At 34.6% G+C, this 24,369-nt stretch overlaps 2 pseudogenes; one reads left to right on the top strand and one right to left on the bottom strand.

The window, feature by feature from the left end:
• Positions 1-5,319: 5,319 nt before the first annotated feature.
• Positions 5,320-7,509, bottom strand: LOC131065448 (indole-3-acetic acid-amido synthetase GH3.5-like; annotated as a pseudogene).
• A 6,266-nt stretch (positions 7,510-13,775) lies between these two features.
• On the top strand, positions 13,776-16,063 carry LOC131065447 (indole-3-acetic acid-amido synthetase GH3.6-like; annotated as a pseudogene).
• The last annotated feature ends 8,306 nt before the right edge of the window (positions 16,064-24,369 follow it).

Genomic DNA, 24,369 nt, shown 5'->3' with positions numbered 1-24,369 from the left:
TAGCTATGGTTATGCTTGTTATATTTTTTGGTTGGCCTTCTCCTTGCAACTTTGGTTTTTCCTAGCTTTCCTTATTGAGGTGGCTTTGTCTTCTTTTGAGGTGAAGATGGCTATTGCTGGAATTAACCTTTCTCCTATTGAGGTGGAGTTTGGCTCGATGGTGAAGGTTTGGTTTTACTGGTGGGAGACTGTTGGTGCCCTGTTATTGGACTATGTGGGATCAAAGGTTGTTCTTTTTCTTGGCTTTTCTCCTTTATCATCTATTGAAGTGGTGATTTTGGAGGGGATTTTTGGCTCTGCTCTTCTTTCTCTCAAGGCCAAGGTTATGTGAGCCTTTCAAAAACCCATTGTTGGGGGCTGTGGGACCCTTGTAAAACCCACCCTTAAGGTTGAGGGAGCCTAGAAAAACCCTATTTCGTGTGGCTTTCTAAGGCACATTCTGGATGTTAGTAGTTTTCCTTCTAATAGTCTTGCCTGGAAGTACAGTTGGGAGGCTGTGGAAGCCCTGATGTTTAGATTCGAGGGAGTTGGTGAAGTGAATATTGTTCTATACATGTTGCTTCTTGCGGGGTTCAACAAGGTTTAGGGAGCCTAGAAAAACCCTATGTTTTTTAGTTTCTTTCTGGGACTGGCTAGTTGCTAGCAATTTTCAAGGGCCTAGTCTGGCCATTATTTGTTTTTGGTTGGGAATTGAGTGTGTCATCTTTTGTGGCCAGGACCTTCTGTTATCAGGTTGTGGGAGCCTTGTAAAACCCATTAATCAGGCTATGGGTGCCTGGAAAAACTCTTGGTATCTATTTAAGGTTAAGGTAGCCTTGATAAAACCCTTGTGCTAGTGAAAGGCTTTGGCCTTATACCTTTTCAACTAGGTTTCACTAATATCTCTTTGTTGATAGGTTGGTTTTAGGTTGTTGATTATATTTGATGTATCTTTTGTAGCTGTCTGTTTTGGGTTTCAGATCCTGGTAAAATCCGAGGGTTTCGGGTCTCTTCAAAAGTTGTTGTAACGGGTTTCAGGTCCCCTCAAAACCTATTTATCCTAATAAAAAACTTACATATTAAAGATCATACTAATTATTTCTATTTTTTAATTATCCTAACCTTTTCTTAGAATTGAAGTTATTCCTTCTATTTCATGTTCAAAATATCATCATCTAGAATTGTTCTTTAACTTCATCTAAGAAATTGAAGAAGTTTTAATATGCATTTCATTGACTAGTTAAAAAGGATATCAATATATTTATGTAATGATCTCCTTGTTTAGGAATATTTTTTATTTTTTGGACAATACATTCTTTTCCCATAGGCACATATATTTTCTTAGGACATTGACTATTCTTGTACATTTCTATAACATGCAATGAATTTTTCCCTCCTATAATTATCTCTATGATTATTTAATTCATTTTTTGCTTTCTATAAATTATTTCTTTGTTGATTATATTTTCTCATTTTCAAACCTCTTTGAATATTTCTTTGTGAATTTTATTGATTTTTTTTATTTTGATTACAATTTAATTTTTCTATATTATATATTTTAATATTTTGGTATAGATAAATGATTGTAAAGTATTTCTAGAGTCTTCTACTTATTTATTAAGCCTATTTTCCTCATTCAACAATGTGTCATATACTATTTCTAGTTTTATATTATCAAATATTTTAGTTAGCTGCAATGTGTGTATTGAATTATAGTATTCATTCGAAAGAATTTGAATAGAAAATTCAATTTATTAATCTTCATTTTGTACCTTAGTTATTGCACTTTGTAAATTCCCATTATCTTCATGTTTGTAAAGCAAATATACATGCTTTCATTTCATTTTTAAATCCATAAATTACATCTTAGAACTACTACTATTTTATTTATTGATTCTCTTTTAAACTACTTATCCTTTTCTCTATATTTTGTTTCTTATTTTAAGATCTTGAATGTAAGGCATGATTGCTAAACTCATTTTATGTATAGAAATTTCTCACATATATATCCATTTTATTTTTGTTTTATAGCTACTTTTATCTATTGGTTTTCCTTCTATTGTTTTTTATTAAGGAAAAAACGGGTTTTACAGAGATCCGAAACCATAGAGTTACAGGCTATAAGAAAATAAACATCCAAAGTCCATAAAAATAGAGAAGCTGTCACATAGTCAAAAATGATAGTAGACAGAACCAAAAGACAACATAAAGTTGAAACCAGACAAACACTAACCTAAGGACTTTAAAGTCTTTGCAATCTCAGCTTCGAGTATGTTCATCTCTTGAGCTGCCTTCTTCAGGTCCTAGAACTCCTGAGTGGAAGACTTTGCCTTTCTCTTGAGGTTGGCTCTGGTTCTCTTAAAGGGATAGGAATCCTCTTTCTAGATTTTTTCTCTGTCAGCATCCATGTCCACAATCAGGGTACCCTACTAGGCTTTATCCAACTTCTCCACCAATGTACTCATAGAGGTAGCCAAATTCTTTACAATTTTATGGCTTTGCTTCATAATGATGCTCATTGTTTCCCTTATTTTACCAACTTACCCTTCAAGCTGCATGGTCATTTTCTCATTTTCCTTTTTCATTTTATCCATTAGATCCATGGTTCTTTGGAGACATTCTTCCATCAATAAATTTTCTTATTCAGTCCACACTACCCCTGCAGTATTATGAGGCTACCCTTTTTCTATCATTTCACCTAGTTTGCTAGACACTACCTTGTTCTTTAAGCTATTGTGTTTTATTTCATGAAAAAACTATTAAGAAACCCTAAAAAAATCCACAACACCATTTCTGGCAATTGGTAGAATATCATCTAGAAATTCCCGGTCTGGTTTAAAGTAATGGTCTTCAGGTTTGAGGTCTTTAGGGAATCTAGGCCTATTCTCTTTGTCAGTGGTAGGGTGAGAGGAGTAGGATACTTCAGAGGGATTAGTGGTATCAAAGGAGTCTTTCAACGTGTCCTCAGAGTAAGAAACCAACTTCTTCTTAGGAGGGACCTTCACCTTGTTTTTAGCTTTAGAAAGGATTTTCATAGCGATTTTTTTTACCCAAAGGCTTACTCAAAGGGGTTTTCTTAGTTACCTTCTTAGAGGGGGGATTATTTTCCTCTTCCCAATCAGAATCCCATTCATCATTTCCCTCAGACAAACTAGTTTCAGTATCATACCCATCCGAGGTCGGGGCCGAAATGGGATTAGATGAAGCTGATATGTTAGCAAAGTGCTCATGGATAAGCTGAATGAGACCAACATGTAGGATAGGGTAATTCCTAGGGCTATTACAGTGTTCTTGAAGATAATATTTGAGAGAGCACAACAAGCAATAGGAAAAATAAATCCTAACCTTGTGCCGAAAGTGATTGATGAGAACAAAATGGGAGTCGTAGACTTTGGTGAATCTTTTGTCCAGGGTGATGTATTCCATTATAATCCTGAGCACCTCCCTCTAGAGCTTCTTAATGTTTCTGACCTCAAAATAGTTGTTCGAAACTTTAACAAGCGCTCCCCTTTCCTCGTTGATTTTAAGAAATTTGCTAACTGCTTCATTCAAGATCTTTCTGTCACAAAAGAACTTCATCCCCTCTATAGAGAGGCCCACAACTTCCCCATTAAGATTCTCATCTATCTTCACCTTTCTCCTAGAGAGAACAATTCCTTCCTCCTATTTTTTAGCAAAATACTTCACACTATTAGGGTTAGCACCATGAAGCTTCTCGAGGAAATGTCTCAGCGCTCCTTTATCAATTTGCCTCTAAACCTGCTAGTTTTTCTTATGCTTCTCACAATTTTTTGGCTCCACCCTCTTCTTGCTTCCCCCAATTTTTTCATAGTCTTCACTTTTCTTAGTTGCAAAGCTGATAAACTTAGCAGAAAACCAACAACAAAACCAAGGCACCCACAAAACATGCCACTCCTCGCAACTCGTAAAGATAATGAAGGCACTGCCATTATATGGAATGATGAAACAGTACCCTTCTCTGATTCGCTTACTCATTATTAGAAATGAAAACTTTACCATGCGTGGCATCATAGTCAAATAAGGATTTAACATCCACTTCTAATTCATTGTAGGCATGCCACGTCCACCGACCTATAAGCTTGAACCCTTCATTGGCAAAATATTCAGCCACCGCATTAGCTTCCCTAAACGCTTGGGAAATTCTAATCTTTTCAAAGTTGGATAAGAGGGATTTGGCATCATCGATCCAACTTTTAATGGTCCATGATGGGGGGGAATTTCCTAGAAGGCATTCGATAATGTTTTTTGAATCCCCCTCAATCCATATATTTTTTATATTAATTTTACTAGCTAGATCAATAACCTGGAAAGCTCCTATGGCTTTGGCTATGTGATTTGACTTAGAGTCCAAGGAGAGTGCCATAGTCGAAACAAAATCGCCATAATGATCTCTTAACACTCTCCCACTCCTAGACGGCCCAGGGTTACCCTTAACCACCCCATGTTATCATTCTATTGTTGTTTCCCACAAACCTTTGGTTTATAAAATCTAATTTATTTCACCTTTCCAATTCACATAATTAATAATCATTTAGTTTTGGAGTAACCATTATATTAGATTTTTTAGATGAAGCTATAGCTAGAATAAAACCTACCCAAGGACACAAACATGTAGGCTTGAAAAATGACGATTACTCCAACACACTCAAAAAAATCTTTAAATTATTTTGATTTGATGGTGAAAGTGATAAAATAAATATTGTGCAAAGTCATATCAATAAAATTCAACTCATTTTTCTCTAATTTGGAGAAATAATCAAATTGTACATGATAAAAATACTAATAATGTGCATATATGAACATTTATAACTCAATAAATCATCTGATTTACTTATTATGATATTACATATCCAAAAACAATATCATTCACTATATTTACCTTTCAAAAATTAAATATTTTTATATAATTTTTACAATGTAAATAACATATATACAATTTTTTTTATATCATTTATCATATTTACATTAAAATAAAAATAATTTTATATGATTTTCAACAAAATAAAAATTCTTGAAAAAAATTAAAAATATATATATCACTTGCCAAAAACTAAAAGTTTTGCAATATCCTCTACGTGCAATAAGAGAATACCTTTTACACAAAACTCAATTGATTTCTTTAAAAATACACACATTAAAAAATTGTCAACTACTTACGCACAATCAGTTTGATTTAATTTCATAACTGCTCGTACAATCTCGCAGTTACCAACATCAACTATGTTTATCTTAGTTATCTAATAGATTAAATGTTCTAGTATCAAACATTCTCTTAATCTAAAATATCTCACAAGATTATAAATTTGACGAGATGAAGATTTAGAAAGGTCTGGGAGAAGTTTCCCAGTTGGTGTGCGCAGGTGTCCATTTGGGACACTTGGGACTGAAATAGGACGTTGTGACTCTCGAATTGAGCAGCTCCACTATTGGAGCGAACTTCACGCAGCGGGGTGCCTTGTATTGATTTATAGATGCTCCTCGGCTTAGGGCATAATCCATCAATTCGTCAAAAGTCCCACACTCTACTATTTTTATCTCCAGAGGGCCGATGGATTTGTCAGCGGCTCTGCCTTGTCTGTACACCGAATTTAAACTCTCTTCTACAGTGAGACAACATTGTTGCAACACTTCAGCAGGCACTTCAGAAGTGTTGAGCTCCCAGAAAAGAACGTAATGCCCCGGAATAGTAGATACGTCTGTAGCTCGTGTACTCAATCACTCGAGCTCCATAACTCTCTAGGTGTTTAGTTGCCTTGTTCACCGCGTTCTGCAGCTCCACTTCATCAGTTTTGTCCGAGTCAATGCTCAACATTACATTTTTCCGGCACACAAAGTGAAACTGCGGTGCCGAGTTGTGGAAGCCGGTTACCCTGAGCACGTCTCCCACTCTGTAACGATACAGCCCTGCACCGCAACGAAGGAACAATGAATATATTGATGATTAAGAAGTACAAAAGCAACTACGTTAATCAATCATTATATAACGCTTTCTATTTTTCTGATATGGAACATGTTCCGATAATCATTATATAACGCTTTTTATTTTTCTGACATTTTACCTACGTATGTGGTTACCACAAGTTCATATTCTTCACCCACTTTGACGTCAGCGAGCTCTACCAGCTCCGGCTGATTGTTGATTTTTCCATTGTCATTGTCCCGGCGAAGGGGAAGGAATTTGAAGTAGCCCATATTAGGCATGATTGTGTACGACACTTCACACGGTGTGTTGAGCGGCTGAAGATTGAGGCCGAAATAGCACTCGGAGGAAGCGTACATCGTGCACAGCTGAGGGAGTCCACCACTGTAAAAATCGAGGGTGGGAATGTACTGGGCCATGGCTCCTGTCACGATCACTTCCAGGTACTTTGTGTTGGGCCAGATCCACTTAATTATTCCCTCCCATGACTTCTTTGAGCACTCGCACTCCATGAGATCTGCCAGCTCAGGATTGGGGCTCAATATATTCATTACAGCCTTTCTTACTGAAGGATCGCTCACGTCTTCCTCGCTCACGCTTCCCATTCGAATGTCCTGGAAAAGCGACCGCCAGTGCTGTTCCAGGAAATGAATTGCTCTGAGCAAGCCCGAGGCAAAGACGGCTCCTGCTCTGAGAACTTGTTTGTTCTGGGCAAGGCCGCAGAGGAGTTGAGCGTACATGCTCTGGTGGGAATCGGCGCACAAATAGGCCTCCATGGGGCTGGTGTAGACGTTGTAGGGATCAAAAGGATTTTCTCTGAAGTGCCGGCTCTTGTAGTAGCTCGTTAGGACTGGCCGAGCTACCAATCCGCCAGGAGTCTTGGTTTCAGATTTGATGAAGAGGAAGTACATACCTTTTCCCTTGTCCAGCCCCTTTATGTACCTGCCACACACCATTTCCCAACATTAGATCCCGCCCCTTCAATTGGAATCAAACATATATGTCTTCAATACAAGAATTTGAGGGAGAAAATACTGACTGGTTCATGACAGGCATGAGAAGGCTGTAAAGAAGCGTTCTTCGGTCCAATTCCTCTTCTATTGTGGGCATCAGCTTGCGTTCTCCAGCAGATGTTCCAGAGCTGTTAAAGCAAATCGGACAACACAAATTAAACTTAGAATTTAACCGCTACTATAAACATAGAATTAACACACATCTTGTTGTTTGACTCTCCTGACTTTTAGGTGAAATATTAAAATTTTACTGTATATTTACCTGGTGAGAAATTCGGAGACCAGATGAGATGACAGAATGGGAGATTTATCCCCGTTAGCAATTCGCACAATATCAGGCTGCAAATCCTCGTATGTAATAACGGGCAAAAGTTTTTTGAAAGACTCCCTATCAGTGCGCCCGTTGAGTTCATAGCGCTTTAGGTATTCGGTATGAGCGTTCCTCGTCAAAATCTCAGAGAGCACTTAAGCCTGCACTTGATCAGCATGTCTGGTGACATTCTCAATAAAGTCCAGAGCTTTCTTATCATTATCACTGAGGATTTTTTTGTTGTCACAAAGCATGGCTTCGGACATCCTGATCTAAAAAGACAGCCCTGAAATGTATCTAAAGAGGGAAACTAGACTTGAGACTCAAATCCAACGATGGGATGATGTGAGGAATTGGTAGTAAGGGGGTTGCATTTATAGCTGTATTCGGGCTACCGCGTGGCGTTAGTCCAAAACTTCCTAGGGCATATCCAAGATTCCCATGAGATGACATTCGTTTAAAATACTCGGTGGATATGAGAAAGATTAAAATTTTAGCTCTAAGGTTACAAGAAAAATTTAACCCTTGATCTTTAAATTTAAATTTGCGTGGTGGAATCGAATATTGGAGTGTCATTCCAACAAAAAGAGACAAATATGTATGTGGAAGGATGATAATGAAATTTCAATCATGAGAGAAGAGGTTGCATGCAACACCACGTCAGGGCGGCGACAGGCTGTCAATTTAAGGGAATGCCAATATATTATAGATTAATGTGATTGGATAAAAACCTTTAATTTTGATGCCGCCAAATTGGTAGTCGGGAGCAGGGCGTAAGTAATTCCAGCAGTGGTGGGCCTCACGTGTCGGCTAGTAGAACAGTAGCAAAGAGAGGTTAACTGCAACTGGCACTCCATTTGTCTCGGCTAATATACAGCCGGCCCTGCGCTTGCCAGCGACCAAAGTAACGTTTTCAATAAAACATATTTTCTTGCTTGTTCTTTTTACGATATCTCCGAGGGTGGTGGTCCACTTAGTTTGAAACACGATCGTATTATTATTATTGGTTACTCTTAATATGATAAATATAATGTTTTCTACCTACCCATGAATGTGAATATCCAAATATATTAATGGAAATATTTTATATAATAATAATAATATATTTCAATTTTGTATTATTTTAATAGTTTTTATGTTTTGATTAGCTAAGCACAGGAGAAGGTTTGGACATGGTATAATTCAGCCATCAAGATAAAAGACACAAGCAAAAAGGGAAAAAAATCACTAAAGAGGTGAGAACAACGAATGTTACAAGGAGTGAGACTAACAAAACTAGAAACTTTTGACCAAATCAATAACTCGTGAGAAACAAGGGTCTCAACCTTGTAGTGAGACTACATTCCCACAACCGCGGGGTTTTGATAGGGACCCCAAAACCTTAAACAAGCACCTTGAGATGTAATGATAATAGCCACAGAATGAGCCAAAAAGAACCTAGATATAAAGGAGGCATGATCCGGCTACCAATTGTAGTTAAATTAGAAAGAGGAGAATAGAGACTCAAGTGAAAACCCAATCTCATAGAAGAAGAGACAGAAATGAACCCACTTAAGCATTGAGCGAGGAAGGTTTCAAACCTAAACCAAAAGCAAAAGAAAGTAGATAGAGACCTTAGCGAAAAAGGCCAATTAAGCCACCCGAGGATGATAAAATAACCTTTTAGCTACATCCTTCCAACTTAGAGACAAGACTCTAGCTAACCCTACTTTTGAAACCATCTCTACATGATCAATAGTAGCAAAAAGGGTCACTCTAATAAGGGTACCATCCTGTTCAAAAGCTAAGAGAGGGCATGATCTTGCATCACTAAAGGGCCCCACCAATGTCGAGAATGAACTCCACCTCTAGGAGAAATTGGAAAGGGGTTTGGTATTGGATCAATTTCCACCTTAATAGGAGACTTTGGAAGAATAACTAGGTTGATGCTAGTAGAAACATTGAATAGGAGCTCCTAGGCCTCAAGCTATGAGATGCCATACTCATGGAAGCACCATCCATCTCAATAGGACTAGCAAGTGTACAAATATTGAAAATGGTAGTAGAAGTCTCAACTAAGAAGTCAATCTAGGGGAAAGGAGAAGTGGAAGCTTGCAAGCTCCAACCATTAGTTGAAACCAACCAACCAACCACAACCACCCACAACATAAAGAAAACTGCAACAACCTGAGCAACCAAAAGCTTATGAGAAAAAATATAGACATAGGTAGTAAAGCCCCCAAGCATTTAGTTACATTGATAGGGCATAGTTAAAACAACCTCCATACCCATAGATGAAATCTTGTCCCCACTAGAAAGGAGTAGGTCATTCACTTGGGGAGAAAAGAGGGAAAAATCCTCTAGGGGAGGGTCCCAAAAAACCCAACCTCTAGCACAAATCCGCTTTGACAAGAATGATGGAAACCTAAGAGAAGCACACACCACTAGCCTCTACCTCACCTAGGTTCACATCATGGACATGAGCACCTCCAGTGCAAAGATCTATAGAAAAACTATTAAAAATCATTTACAAAGTTCAATAATCTAAAGACAAAATGTTGAAATCTTATGCCAAGGCTCCCACCAAAGACTGGGACCCCAAAAAGTGCTCCAACCCAAGGCACAAGGCAGGGAAGAAAGACCTTAAAAGTGCTTCCTTTGAAACAAAAATAACCCAATATGGGGTCAAATCCCCTCACCAGTAGTGGCCAAAAATAAGAAAACATTGGCTAAGACACTACTAGAGTTCATGTCTCATGTTGTTAGTTCATATAGAAGAAAAAATAAATAGTTTCTACAAAAATGTATTTCATCTAAGGTAATAGAATCGAGAACATTTTTATTTTGTTGTATTTTTGTCTAGGCATCTAAAGTACATAATCTTTTATCATAATTTTTTCTCATTTCCACACATTCATAATACTTCTAGTCCCTTAATAATACTATGTAGATATAAGTCATACAAAAATGGATAAAATAGCTTTACATATTTTTTTCATCTATTTACATATCTATTGATATATTTATAGTAATTTATATAGAAATTAATATCTAATATTTATGTAAAAATATCAATTCATTAAACATGTATATTGTATTTTTATCAGTTTAATTTTATTTTCAAGTTAACGAAATAAGTAAATAATTTATTTATATTTATTTAATTTTTTGAAATTATAAAAAATAACTATTTAAGAAATTGAAAAAGATGCATTTTAAGAAATAAAATAATATTTGATATAATTTATTTTTATAAAAATTTGATACCATTAATACAATTATATACTTAATATATAAGATAAATAATTTATTAAAATGTATATATAAATTAATACAGATATCTTAATTGGCATCTATCTAACTTATGATAAATTTGACATAAACATTTCAAATTGATATATAAATCATTTAAAATATTTCGCATATCTGTTTTAACATTTTATCATTATAATAAACAGTTTGTGCAGTGACATCCGACATGGATAAAGATTGAAGGAATATAAGATTATTATTTCAAAATAAATCAACCGCAAGCCTTGGAGATATGTTTTATCAACTTTGTTTCCGTCGCTCGGAAGTACAGGGCCGGTTATACAGTTGCGTGCAAAAAAAGTCGGCGCCGCAGTAATTTCTCCTGCTTGTTTTGCCAACAAGTCAGCACGTGCGGCCCACCATTGTCGGAATGTTTGTGTTGCTGGTCGCGAGTCACCATGCGCTTCACCTGGGATTTACTTACCCCTCGCTGCTCAATATTTATAATATTTTTGAAAGAATAGTCGATAGTAGTTTGAAAAAAGATTTGTAGTAATTATTTTAAATATATCTATCATGTATGTAATGTTATCTTAGATCTTTATTTATCCGTCATTGATAATTGATATAAGATCTTTAATGGGTTCAATTGATCGATTTCTATTTTATGCTGTGTTTTGCTTGCTCCTCTTTATATTCACCAATGTTATATTCTTAAACTTGAACACTAAAGCCATCCCGTCTTTAATATTATTTATCAATTGATTTCAAGAATTTATCAACATGAATGGTTGGTCTTTGTTGACAATAAGTAAGAAAAATAGTAATAAGTTTAAAATTTGTTGGATACATCATAATATAATAACACTTTTTAAAAACAACAAACCAAAGTAAATAGAAATTCAAATTGAAAATAAATTTTATAATTCATAATAATGATATATATACTAGTTATTGTTTGAAAATGTAAATATTTGTGTACATTCAATTTCTTATGGATAGTGCAATAAAATCAAGCATAGGGATTCCACATCAATATTTAAGTATAAATTATGTTGATTTTTTTTTCCCTCTTTGTTATCTTCCCACTCAGAATTGTAATATATGTTTCAATTTTATTGTGAGGATCACATATAATAGATAAATATTAAACATCTAATATTGCAATGATGAAACAATCATAATTGAAAAAGAAAGAGATTTGTTGAGTTCACAATTTCATTTCTTATTGCAATGATGAAACAATCATAATTGAAAAAGAAAGAGATTTATTGAATTGACAAACTCATTTCTTATTGCAATGATGAAACAATCATAATTGAAAAAGAAAGAGATTTGTTGAATTCGCAAATTTATTTCTTATTGCAATGATGAAACAATCATAATTGAAAAAGAAAAAGATCTATTGAATTCACAAATTCATCTCTTATTGATATATTTAGGCCTCACAATTAAAAAAAGAAAAAGAAAAACAATGGATTTTTTGGTATATCTTTTTCTTTACATTTTTATATCTACAATTTTAAACTAAGTAGAGAAATACAAGCTTTACTAGTATTTCACCTTTTCAAATTGAAAATTAGGATGTAGCAATAGAGATGCACTAGACTAATCTTCTTTCAGTATACCTACTACTAATGTGCTTGTAGCAACACAACCAAATATTAAGGGGTTTTATGAGTTTTTATAAAATTCAAAATTGTGATCATTGATGAGATTAATTTTTATTGTATTTTTAGCATCTTATTTTTTCATGTACCTTTTATCTTATTTGGTAAAGGTGTGATTGTGACATAATTGTTACCATACATTCAAGTTAGATCAAAATTCTCTAAAATGGTTCGAGTCATTTATCAAAATTATTATATGGGATAGGGGAGAGGATTTAGTAGTTGAGCACTTCTAACTTTGCATTTCTCAAAATCTTACGTGGAAATTTCAAATCACTCCTAATTTCTTATAACAACTTACTTGGCATGTGCCCTACTTATAATTAAGGTTTTAGAGCCACATCATCAAATATTATACCATATCATCATGATATTTTCTACATTGTCCATAATAGACCAAAAATTAAGGTCAAACCAATGGTCGTGCAAAAGGGAGACTCATACTTGTACAACTGATGTGGCATCACACGATTGATTTCTTTATACAATTAAGGGATACATTTCATTCAATTATGGGTAGTCATCATCAACAATAACAACTTTAAAGTCTCAACTATTGATACTATTATGTAAAAAAAAATAGACATTAAATCAACAAGTGCGAATATTAAATTAATAATTACTATCACAACCATTAGAACATGCTCAGGGACTAGATCCTTTCTCCTAGTGTACATACACTCAAGCTTTGTAGAATACACTTGAAATCTTTTAGAATGCTCTTATTCATTTTAAATTTTGAACCACTTTAATGAAATTTTTGCTCCCAATCTTTTCTAATCTAATGTTAAAATATATATTATTATAAAAAATATTTTGATTAATATGTTTGCATATTGAAATTGATGGATAGAAAACAAATTTTATTCATCAGCCAAACAGTAACAAATAATAATATTGTTTCAAATTTAATGGACCACATCCCTCGGTGATATCGTAGAAACAACAAGCGGATAATATTTATTTATTGAAAAACGTTACTTTGGTCGTTGGCAAGCTCAAGGACGGCTGTATATTAGCCGAGACAAATGGAGTGGCAGTCGCAGTTAACCTCTCTTAGCCGACACGTTTGCCTACCACTGCTGGAATGACTTATCCAATAACCTAAATTTATAATATATTGGCGTTCCCTGTCGTGGCCGTGACGTGCTGTTGCATGCAATCTGTGCTCCTTTTATTAACCCCCATGATTGAAATTTCATTATCGTCCTTCCACCTACATATTTGTCTCTTTTTATTGGAATCACACTGCAATATTTGGTTCCGCCACGCAACATGAAAATGCCTCTGTTGACGTTTCTCTCTTTACAGACATATAATAAAGAGTCTTCAAATTTAAGAAACAAGGGTTTAATTTTCATTTAAGCTGAGAGCTACAACTTTAATCTTTCTGGACAAGGTTGTCCACCGAGTATTTTAAACGAATGGCATCTCATGGGAATTTCGGATATGCCTTAGGACAGTTTGGAACAACGACACGCGCTGGCTCCAATACAGCTATAAATGCAAACTCCTCACAACGAATTCCTCACATCATCCAATCGTAGGAGTTGAGTCTGAAATCTAGCTTCTCTCTTTGCCTCACATCCCCGTCTTTATCCAAGTCCTTCAGGTTTTTGATAAAGATCAGGATGTCCGAAGCCATGCTTTGTGTGAACACTGCAATCCCCAGTGATAATGATAAGAAAACTCTCGACTTCATTGACAATGTCACCATACATGCTGATCAAGTGCAGGCTCAAGTGCTTTCTGAGATTTTCACGAGGAACGCTAATACAGAATACCTAAAGCACTATAGCCTCAATGGTCGCACTGATAGGGACTCTTTCAAAAAACTCTTGCCCGTTATTACATACGAGGATCTGCAGCCTGATATTGTGCGAATCGCTAACGGGGATATGTCTCCTATTCTTTCATCTCACCCGGTCTCCGAATTTCTCACCAGGTAAATATGAGTAAAATTCTAATATATCATCTTAGAGTAACCTGAATGAAATAGCGTTATGTGTTTTAATTCGAAGTTCTAATGGCAATTTAATTGAAAGTTTAATGTCTTTGGTCTAAATTTGCTATGACAGCTCTGGAACATCCGCTGGAGAACGCAAGCTGATGCCCACAATCGACGAAGAGTTAGACCGAAGAACTCTTCTTTACAGCCTTCTCATGCCTGTCATGAACCAGTCAGTATTTTCTCTCTCGATTCTTTCATTAACGACATATATGTTTGATTGCAATTAATGAGTAGGGTTCTAAAGTAGAGAAATTGTGTGTGGCAGGTACATAAAGGGGCTGGACAAGGGAAAAGGTATGTACTTCCTCTTCATCAAATCTGAAACCAAGACTCCAGGTAGATTAGTAGCTCGGCCGGTTCTAACGAGCTACTACAAAAGTCGGCACTTCAGAGAAAAGCCTTTTAATCCCTACAATGTCTACACCAGCCCCATGGAGGTCATTTTGTGCCCCGATTTCCACCAGAGCATGTATGCTCAACTCCTCTGCAGCCTTGCCCCAAAACAAACAAGTTCTCAGATCTGGAGCCGTCTTCGCCTCTGGCTTGCTCAGAGCAATTCATTTCCTCGAACAGCAATGGCGATCGCTTTGCCGTGACATTCGAATCGGAAAGCCAAGCGAGGAAGACGTGACCGATCCTTCATTAAGAAAAGCCGTGATGAATATATTGAGCCCCAATCCTGAGCTGGCAGAGCTCATGGAGCACGAGTGCTCAAAGACGTCATGGGAGGGAATAATCAAGAGGCTCTGGCCCAACACAAAGTACCTAGAAGTGATCGTGATAGGCGCCATGGCCCAGTACATCCCCACCCTCGATTTCTACAGCGGCGGACTCCCTCAGTTGTGCACGATGTACGCCTCCTCCGAGTGCTACTTCGGCCTCAATCTCCACCCGCTCAAAAAACCGTGGGATGTGTCGTACACTATCATGCCCAATATGGGCTACTTCTAACTCCTTCCCCTTCGCCGCGACAATCACAATGGAAAATTCGACAACCAGCTAGAGCTGGTGGAGCTCGCTGACGTCAAAGTGGGTGAGGAATATGGACTTGTGGTAACCACATACGCAGGTAAAATACCCAAAAAAAATAAAATAAAAATCGTTATATAATGATTATTTCAACTTGTTCTATACCAAAAAAGCAAAAAGCTTTATATAATGATTATCTCGACATGTTATATACCAAAAAAGCAAAAAGCGTTATATAATGATTATAGCTTCATATAATGATTCTCTGAACATGCTCTATATCAGAGACATGAAAACCGTTATACAATGATTGATTGACGTAGTTATTTTTATTTTCCTTGGTGCGATGCAGGGTTGTATCGTTACAGAGTGGGAGACGTGGTCAGGGTGACCGGCTTCCACAACTCGGCGCCGCAGTTTCACTTTGTGTGCTGGAAAAATGTAATGTTGAGCATTGACTCGGACAAAACTGACGAGGTAGAGCTGCAGAGCGCGGTGAACAAGGCAACTGAGCATCTGGAGAGTTATGGAGCTCGAGTGATTGAGTACACCAGCTACACAGACGTATCTAGCATTCCGCGGCATTACGTTCTCTTCTGGGAGCTCAACACTTCTGAAGTGCCTGCTGAAGTGTTGCAGCAATGTTGTCTCACTGTAGAAGAGAGTTTAAATTCGGTCTAAAGGCAAGGCAGAGCCGCTGAAAAATCCATCGGCCCTCTGGAGATAAAAATGGTAGAAAGTGGGACATTTTATGAGTTGATGGACTATGCTCTAAACCGAGGGGCATCTATAAATCAATACAAGGCACCTTGCTGCGTGAAGTTCGCTCCAATAGTGGAGCTACTCAATTCTAGAGTCACAGCGTCCTATTTCAGCCCCAAGTGTCCCAAATGGACACCTGCGCGCACCAACTGGGAAAGTTCTCCCAAATCTTTCTAAATCTTCATCTCGTCAGATTTATATTGTTGTGAGCTCTTTTAGATTAAGAGAATGTTTGAACTTTGATCTATCAGATAAGTTTGTAAGATAGTTGATGTTGGTAGCTGGGAGATTGTATGAGTAGTTAGAAAATAAATCAACTGATTGGGCATAAGTTATAAATAAATTTTTAATGTATGTAATTTTTAAGTTATAATGTAAAATCAATTTAGTTGTGTAGAAGGTATTATTTTATTTTATCATTTTGGGTTTTTACATTTTGAAAATTGCATAAATTGTATGGGGTGAAGATAGTAAATGATATATATTTTTTATTTTATTTAAGAATTTTTATGTAGTTGAAAAATATATAATTTTTTTTAAAGTAATAAGGTGAATGATATTTTGTTACACAAGATTATATATTTATGTTATTAGTTTTTTTATTATCTAGTGTTTGATTACTTTTCTAGATTACCAAGAAATGAGTTGACTTTTGTTGGTATGACTTTAGATGATATTTTATATCATCAAAGTCATCATTAAATTATCTCAATATAAATATTTCAAATCAAATTAATATAAAATTTCATTTAGTGTGTTGGTGCAATCATCATTTTTCAAGCCTACATGTTTGTGTCCTTGGGAAGGTTTTATTCTAGATATAGCTTCATCGGAAACTCTAATATGATGTTTAGAGAAAATTCAATGGTTATAATTGTGTAAATTAGAAAAGATGAAATAATATTGATTTGTAAATCAAAGGTTTGTGAGAATAAGAAATATATATAAGGAAAGATAAAATGGGTATGAATTGAGCAACTATTATGCATAAAAGGAGTTGAGAAATCAGACTTTACATTCAAGATCTTAAAATAACAAAAAAATAAAATAAAAATAATAAATAATGTATGAAAGAATCAGAAACTAAAATATTAGGGATACTATGATGTAGTGTATAGACTTAAAAATGAAATGAAGGTGTGTATATTCACATTGTAAATACTCATTAATAATAGTATAAATATATTTGTCTATTCACACATACTTAATACTCTTTCCATATATTTTCCTTATCTTTTCACATGTATAGCCATCATAGATCTCTCATATATATTTGAAATTTTTTCTCAAATCTGATTCAACACATACTTGTATATTCTTTCTATACTTAATCTCTTTGAGTTTTCTTTCTATTCACTTCATGGTTCTAGTAAAATCATACATATTCTCCTCTTTCAAATATGCATATTAAATTATCTTCTATATCTTCATCATGCTTAAATCTAATGGTGTGCATTTGATATATATTTTTCTTTACTTACTTCTATCCCCACAAATATTATTCACATCTTATATCTTTATGTTTACATAAAATGTTGCATCTCTTAGAATGGAGACAACTATTTGAATGCATATGTCTTTTAGTTAACAATTTTTTCTTACCATCAATCTTTTATTTTGTGATTAAATATAAACATTGCTCTTGTAAATATACTTGTTGTCTTCAATAATGAATTTATTCCTTCACAAGATTAATTTGTTGCTTTCTTAATCTTAATCGCTACTCTTATACAAACTTAGTCGCTATCTTTATCAACTTAATTACTATATATTTTTCAAAAGCATGTTTAATTTAAGTATTTATATACTTTTGTCTTGGACATCAAAGGAGGTCACCCAAAACTGATTTATTTATTTAAATTTTATGAAGGCAGTGATTCCATTTAGTCAACAAAAAGAGAAGCAATTCCTCTTCAAGGAGTCAACCCAATGATAATAATAATTAAATTATTTTTTATTTAATTTTGATTTGAGGGTAGTAAAATCTACCAAGATTTAATTTTTCTTCACATAATTTTGTTTACATAGTGAATATATAATAAGATGGAAATATATATATATTAAGCATCAAGAGAAAGGAAAAGACATAGAAACATAATAATATTTTTGAGTTCTATTACCTTAGATGACAATATCCATATATAGAAACTATTTATTTTTTCCTCCTATTAATTAACAATATATAAAATACTTCTCAATAAAGGGAAAATAATATGGTGGATATACCCATTTATCCACTCATTTGATATACTCAATATCCAATAGAGAATACTAACTAACTAGAAGAGTATAATGTAATGTTGGATATATAAATTCTTATGTGCTTTATATCTAATAGAATGAGGATAACAAGTGGCTAACTAATAAGAAATTGATTATAAGAATGTCATCAAGATAAGCTCCTACTATTTTCATGGAGGCATTTCCCTTCAATTTTTGATTGAGTATTCTTTTATCGCAACTTTTAGTAACATAAAATAAAGTATTTCTCTTCAATCCATATCATGGTTATTTTAACTATATATAAGTGACTCCACACTTGGAATGCTATGAGATAAATTTAAAATTTTATTTAGGGTCATTATACTATCTAAATATACAATGGAATCCTCTAGAAGAATCTTCTATATCAATATTTAAATATAAAGAATATTGATCATTTCTATTCTCCATTTTTTATATTCCTACACAAAGATATAATATGTCTTAAAATTTTGTAGTGAGGATAATTTTCCATTATTTTAAAAACACATACCATAGATAAATAAAGAATGTCTAAAATTGTATTGAAAAAAAATTATATAGAAAAGAAAGAGATTATTTTAATTAAAAAATCATTTAATATTGATTAGTATTTAAATATAAATAATATTGATCAATTCTATTCTCTATTTTTTGTCATCCCAACCAAAAATTTAATATATGTCTTTAAATTTTATAGTGAGCACCACAATCTTCTATTATTTTTCAAATAAAAATCATAGAAAAATACAAAAAACTTCTAAAATTACAATGACAAAACAACCTTAGCTAGCAAAGAAAGAGATTATTTGAATTAAAAAATTATTTAATATTGATCAATCTAGGTCTCACATCTTATCAAGTACTTAAGATTCCTACCCCAGTAATGCTACTGAAATTAATCTTGCGTACTCCCACTCATTATTGATTCCAAATGCTATATTCCTAGTCCTCATTATGGTTCAGTCCTTTCTTGAAGACCCAACTCCGTTGGATCTAATGGTAGATATATTTTCTCATGTTTGTGGTTCTTCTTGACTTGTAGTTTGTAATGTGTTGGTTATGATTGGGGTTCCATCTATAGGGCCTCCTAAGTCAAATCCTTTGGATTTGGGTCTCTCTTTAGCTAATTTTTATCTAATGTTGGTGAGACCTCCTCTCCTGAGAAGAGTGTTGGTTGCGTTACAACCACTAATCCACCTATTTAATTTAGCCCCAAGCAATGCACACCTTATGATATTTATTACAAAAATCTTGTCAGATGCTACTTCAGGGAAAGATTCTACCACTTTTGGTTCTTCTAAGAAAGTGAAATATTTTTTCAAGATGACTATTCCATCTACTTTTACTACTCCTATGATTTGTTTGGGAAACTAAGTGCTTGAATGTAAGGATTATTTGCTAGGAAGGGCCTGATGTATAAGTTTTCATTTTTGGCCTTCTCTTCTTGATTTGTACTTCTGGATTTAGGAGCTTTTGTCTCCTTTGGTCAAGGATAAAATATAGATTTACCCTTCTATCATAGAATTTTTGTGGTTTATTTTAGTTCTTAGGATGATCAAAAAGTTATTATTGATGGTGGTACGTGGAGGTGAAATACACATCCTCGATCAATGCACCTATGGGGTTTCTTCTTTCAATCTTTTAAAAAGATTATGTAGATATTTTTCTTACGTAGATAGTATTGCTTATTTGTCCCTTCATTTTTTTTTATGTGATGAAGGTTATGAGGCTATTGATCCAATACTTTAAGAAATTTTTCGAAGGTGGACTTTGTAGACACCTAAAAATTTCTTGTCTAATTAAATAAATATTTTTATTTATTGGATTATTTTATCCCAAGTCTTCTATTAATTAAATAAATATTTATTTGTTTAATTAATTCATTAATCATTTTATAAGCCTTTCCTCATTTAAATAAGTACTTTTGTTTATTTAAATTATCTTTTCTTAAATTAAATAAATACTTTAATTTATTTAATTGATCCCACTTCCTCTATTAATTAAATAAATATTTATTTATTTAATTAATTCATTAGCCTTTTCTACCCATGACACATGTCATTCATCTCTTAATTATTCTCTTACCTACCCCATTTATCATTTAATTATTTTTAGTACCTACCGTTTAATCCTAGCCGGCCATTTATCCTATACACCTCTTAATCTTATCCCTCCATTTCCTATAGTGCTCTCTATATAAGAGGATGCCTTCCTTTTCAACCATAATGAGCCTAATGATTGTGCCAATCAAACCATCTTGCGATCAACCAAAATCTGTTCTTTATTGAACTCTTGTGCACACATAAAATCTGAGAGCAAATATATCAAACAAGATCAATGGAGATAGGAGACAATGAAGATTGAAACCCTACTAGACATGTGAATGGTATATCTTGTTTTGTTATTATTTATTTGCATGATCTTAGGTATCTTCATTTGTGTATGGTGGATGCTTTTCAATGTTAGGCTAGGGTTTTTGTGGTTGGATCTTTGTTAGTCTTCCAATATTATTATTTTCATCATCCATTTTCATCGTATACATTTTGACATGCCTGGTAGGACACTTGTCCCATTTTATTTTGACATCTTGTTTGCAAATTTGTGTTTTTGCAAAGTTGCAGGTTGGATTTTGTGATGATTCTCTTTTATTCTATGTCTGTGACTGATATTACCGCGTTTTTTATCGATCTTCACATTTGAGATGATTTTGCTTGCGTTTCTGATTTCTCTTTTATTTTGTAGATCTCAAATCTAGAAATCGCGTCTGGGTTGTGTTGGCCATTTGGATGAATTGATTATGTGTTGCACTGATGTTTTGTCATTGATGTCAACACTAGCTATTTGGAAGCTTTACCAACACCCTTCTGGTTGGTTTGGATCCAGCATGATTCGATAGGCTCCGATATGATTTGGTTGTGGAATTGGCTTATTCATGATACTCATGTTCATATTAAGTTAGTTGGTTTTGGTCTGGTGATTGAATGCTATCCTGTTTGCTTGGAAGCTTGGCTTGTGGTTCCGGCGAGGGTTTCACCTGCAGTGCTTTTGATGAAGATCTTTGATGATATACATAAGTGGTGTTGGTGTAGCTTCTGGTGGAGTTTTAGGATGTTGTTGGTGATAATATTCGAGACTTGGTGGATGGAGATCATTGATTTAGCGAGTGGACCTATATTGGGTCCCGGTTGATCTAGGTTATGGACTGGTTTAATGAAACGTGTGGATTGGACTTCTCGATACGTTTTCGAGATGTCTTATGTGTTGAATATTATTTGTTTGGTCTAAGGTTGACATTTTTTATAATTATGTAACTAGTTTATTGTTTGGTGGCTGAACTGATTGTTTATGGTCGAGGGTTTCTATATATATGATGTAAGATCTCATTATAGATAAGATATATGGTTATGGGAAATGGATATGTAATGTGCAAATAATGTAATATCATTCAGGCAGAGGATTTGGTTGATCATTGGAGATCGAATTGGGTTTATGTAAGAGGATTTAGTCCTCTAGTATTGAGCTTAACCAAAACTATACTCAGGCATAGGAGATGTTATCTTTGCAGTTCAACACTTCTCTGGATTGTAGTATGGATTTCAATGTAGTCAATGAGACTCCTTTTGTGATGAGTAGTGCGCTCTAGGCTGTTGGTCTTCCTACAAGTGCATGCCCCTTAATTGTAATTCACATACTTACTGCAGAAGTATTATCTGACTATGGGTAGGCTTCCCACCGTGGTTTTTCCCTTTATTGGGCTTTCCACGTATAAATTTTGGTGTCATGTGGATGGTATTTATTCTCTGATTATTGTTTATGCTTAATTGTTTTAACTGCTATTTCGATATTTGGTTTAAGTATTTCGGTATTAATGTTTTGGGTTCCGGTATTAAAGTTTTAATTGCGTAAGGTTCCGGTAATCAATGGCAACTAATTCACCCCCCTGCTCAGTTGTCTTCTGGTTATTTGAACTGTCTAACAATTGGTATCAGAGATTTGGTCCTCTCTATAGAAAGCTTAACTGCTTGAGGAAGATCTTATGGCGACTAACAGTTCAAGTTCATCCAGTTCATCTAGAGCTATCTTTCGGAGAGATATTCCTAGGCTTAATGGAACACATTACACAGTATGGAAGATTCTTATGGAGACTCATTTGAGATGTCTTGGAAAGGAGATTTGGGAGATCACACAAAATGGTGTCACACCTCATAATCTGGTATTTGGAAATCCCCCTTTGACAAACTTGGATAAGGAGCTTGAGAATGATTGCAGAGCAAGAGAAGCCCTCTTGTGTGCACTTTCTGATCAACAAATAATGGGATTAACTGATAAATCATTTGGAAATCCTATATGGGATAAGTTGGAGACTCTTAATGAAGGTGACCCTATAGTGAAAATTTTGAAACTTGATGGTTAACGGGTGAGATATGAAAACCTAAAGATGGAAGAAGATGAAAGGATTACTGCATTCATGGAAAGGGTAAATGAGATTGTTATGGGAATTCAATGTTGTGGTAGACCTTTGAGCGAAGATGAAACTGTTTCTAAAGTTTTGAGAGCCCTACCACCGACTTACAAGATGAAGACTACTACTGTCAATGAATTAAGAACAATGGCTAATAAATCTGTCAACAAAGATACTTTGGTTGGTAAATTATCTTCTTTTGAGCTTGAAGAATTTGGACCTTCTGGAGTTGTGAAGTCTAGACCTGCTTTTTATGCATCTGCATCATCAACCGGTAAGCAAGATTGGAAATATTTGTATGCAAAAGAATTGGATGATATGAAGAGAAAATATGAAGAGTTTGAGCAACTTGAAGCACTATTTGCTAGAAGAGCACCTAAAGGATCGATAGGAAGTAAGTATGAAGGAAAAACACCTTTAAAATGTTTTACATGTAATAATATTGGTCATTTTGCATCCAGATGTCCTGAAAGGAATTCAAGATTTGAAAAAAGAGTTAGAAGATCTTTTAAGCCTAACCCTGGATATCAGAACAAGTATAAGTACAAGAAAAAAATAGACAAATCATGCTACCTAGCGGATGAGGAAGGCATTACTGACCCTGATGATGAACCAAGAAAAGACTCTACTAATAGTTCCATCAATGGGGAGGAATGTGTGTTCCCGGCTATCAAGGAAGATGTTCCAACACTGGAAGAGAAAGTACTTGAAGAGAAGGCACTTGTTGCTAAAATTGAAGACAAGGATGAATGGGTAATTGACAGTGGATGTTAACATCACATGACTGGAGATAAAGGGAAGTTTCTATCTTTACAAGAATTTGATGGCGATCTGGTTAGATTTGGAGATGAAAAATCATGTATGATCAAAGAAAAAGGAACTATATATCATTGGATGGTAAGAATAATACTGACAATGTTTATTATGTTGAAGGTTTAAGGCATAATCTTTTGATTGTAGGATAATTGGTGGATAAGGGATTTCAATTACAGTTCAAGGATGGAAAATACAAAATCATTACCAAATCTGGTTTGGAGATTACAACCGGTACACAGACAAAAGGTAATATATTACATTTGAATTCCGGTGAGAAGACATGTTTGATTACACAAATTAATGAGAGTTGGATATGGCATAAAAGACTGTGTCATGTGAATTTTGATTGCATTGTGAAGATTAGTCCAACTAAGGAAGTTAGAGATATACCTAAGATTGTGAAGCCTTACAATCCGTTACGTAAAGAATGTCAAATGGGTAAATAGGTCAGAACCTCTTTTAGGAGTATACAAGATAAATCTAATGATGTTCTTGATCTTATACATATTGATTTGTGTGGCCCTGCTAGAGTTAAAAGTTTTCAAGGTGATAGATATTTCATGCTAAACATTGATGATTATTCTAGAATGATGTGGGTTACTTTTCTAAGGGAAAAATTTGAGGCATTTGAAAAGTTTAAAATCTTTAAGGCTAAAGTGGAAACTGAGACATGATTGAAGATTAAATGTTTGAGCTCAGATCATGGTGGAGAATTCACATCCGATGAGTTTAATAAATTTTGTGAGAAGCATGGTATAAGGAGACAATATTTTGCTCCCCGGACACCTCAGTAGAATGGAGTTGTGGAAAGGAAAAACATAACTATCTTGGATATTTCTAGAACAATGATGATGGAACTAGTCTACCTCATATCTATTGGAGAGAAGTAGTTAGCACAACGGTTTATACATTCAACAAAGTACATATCAAAGGAGAAATGGGTAAGACACCTTATGAATTA

Source organism: Cryptomeria japonica, chromosome 4 (genome assembly GCF_030272615.1).
Source record: "Cryptomeria japonica chromosome 4, Sugi_1.0, whole genome shotgun sequence".
Lineage (NCBI taxonomy): Eukaryota > Viridiplantae > Streptophyta > Pinopsida > Cupressales > Cupressaceae > Cryptomeria > Cryptomeria japonica.
Note: the sequence above shows the minus strand (reverse complement) of the source record. Positions and strands in the feature narration are given on the sequence as shown.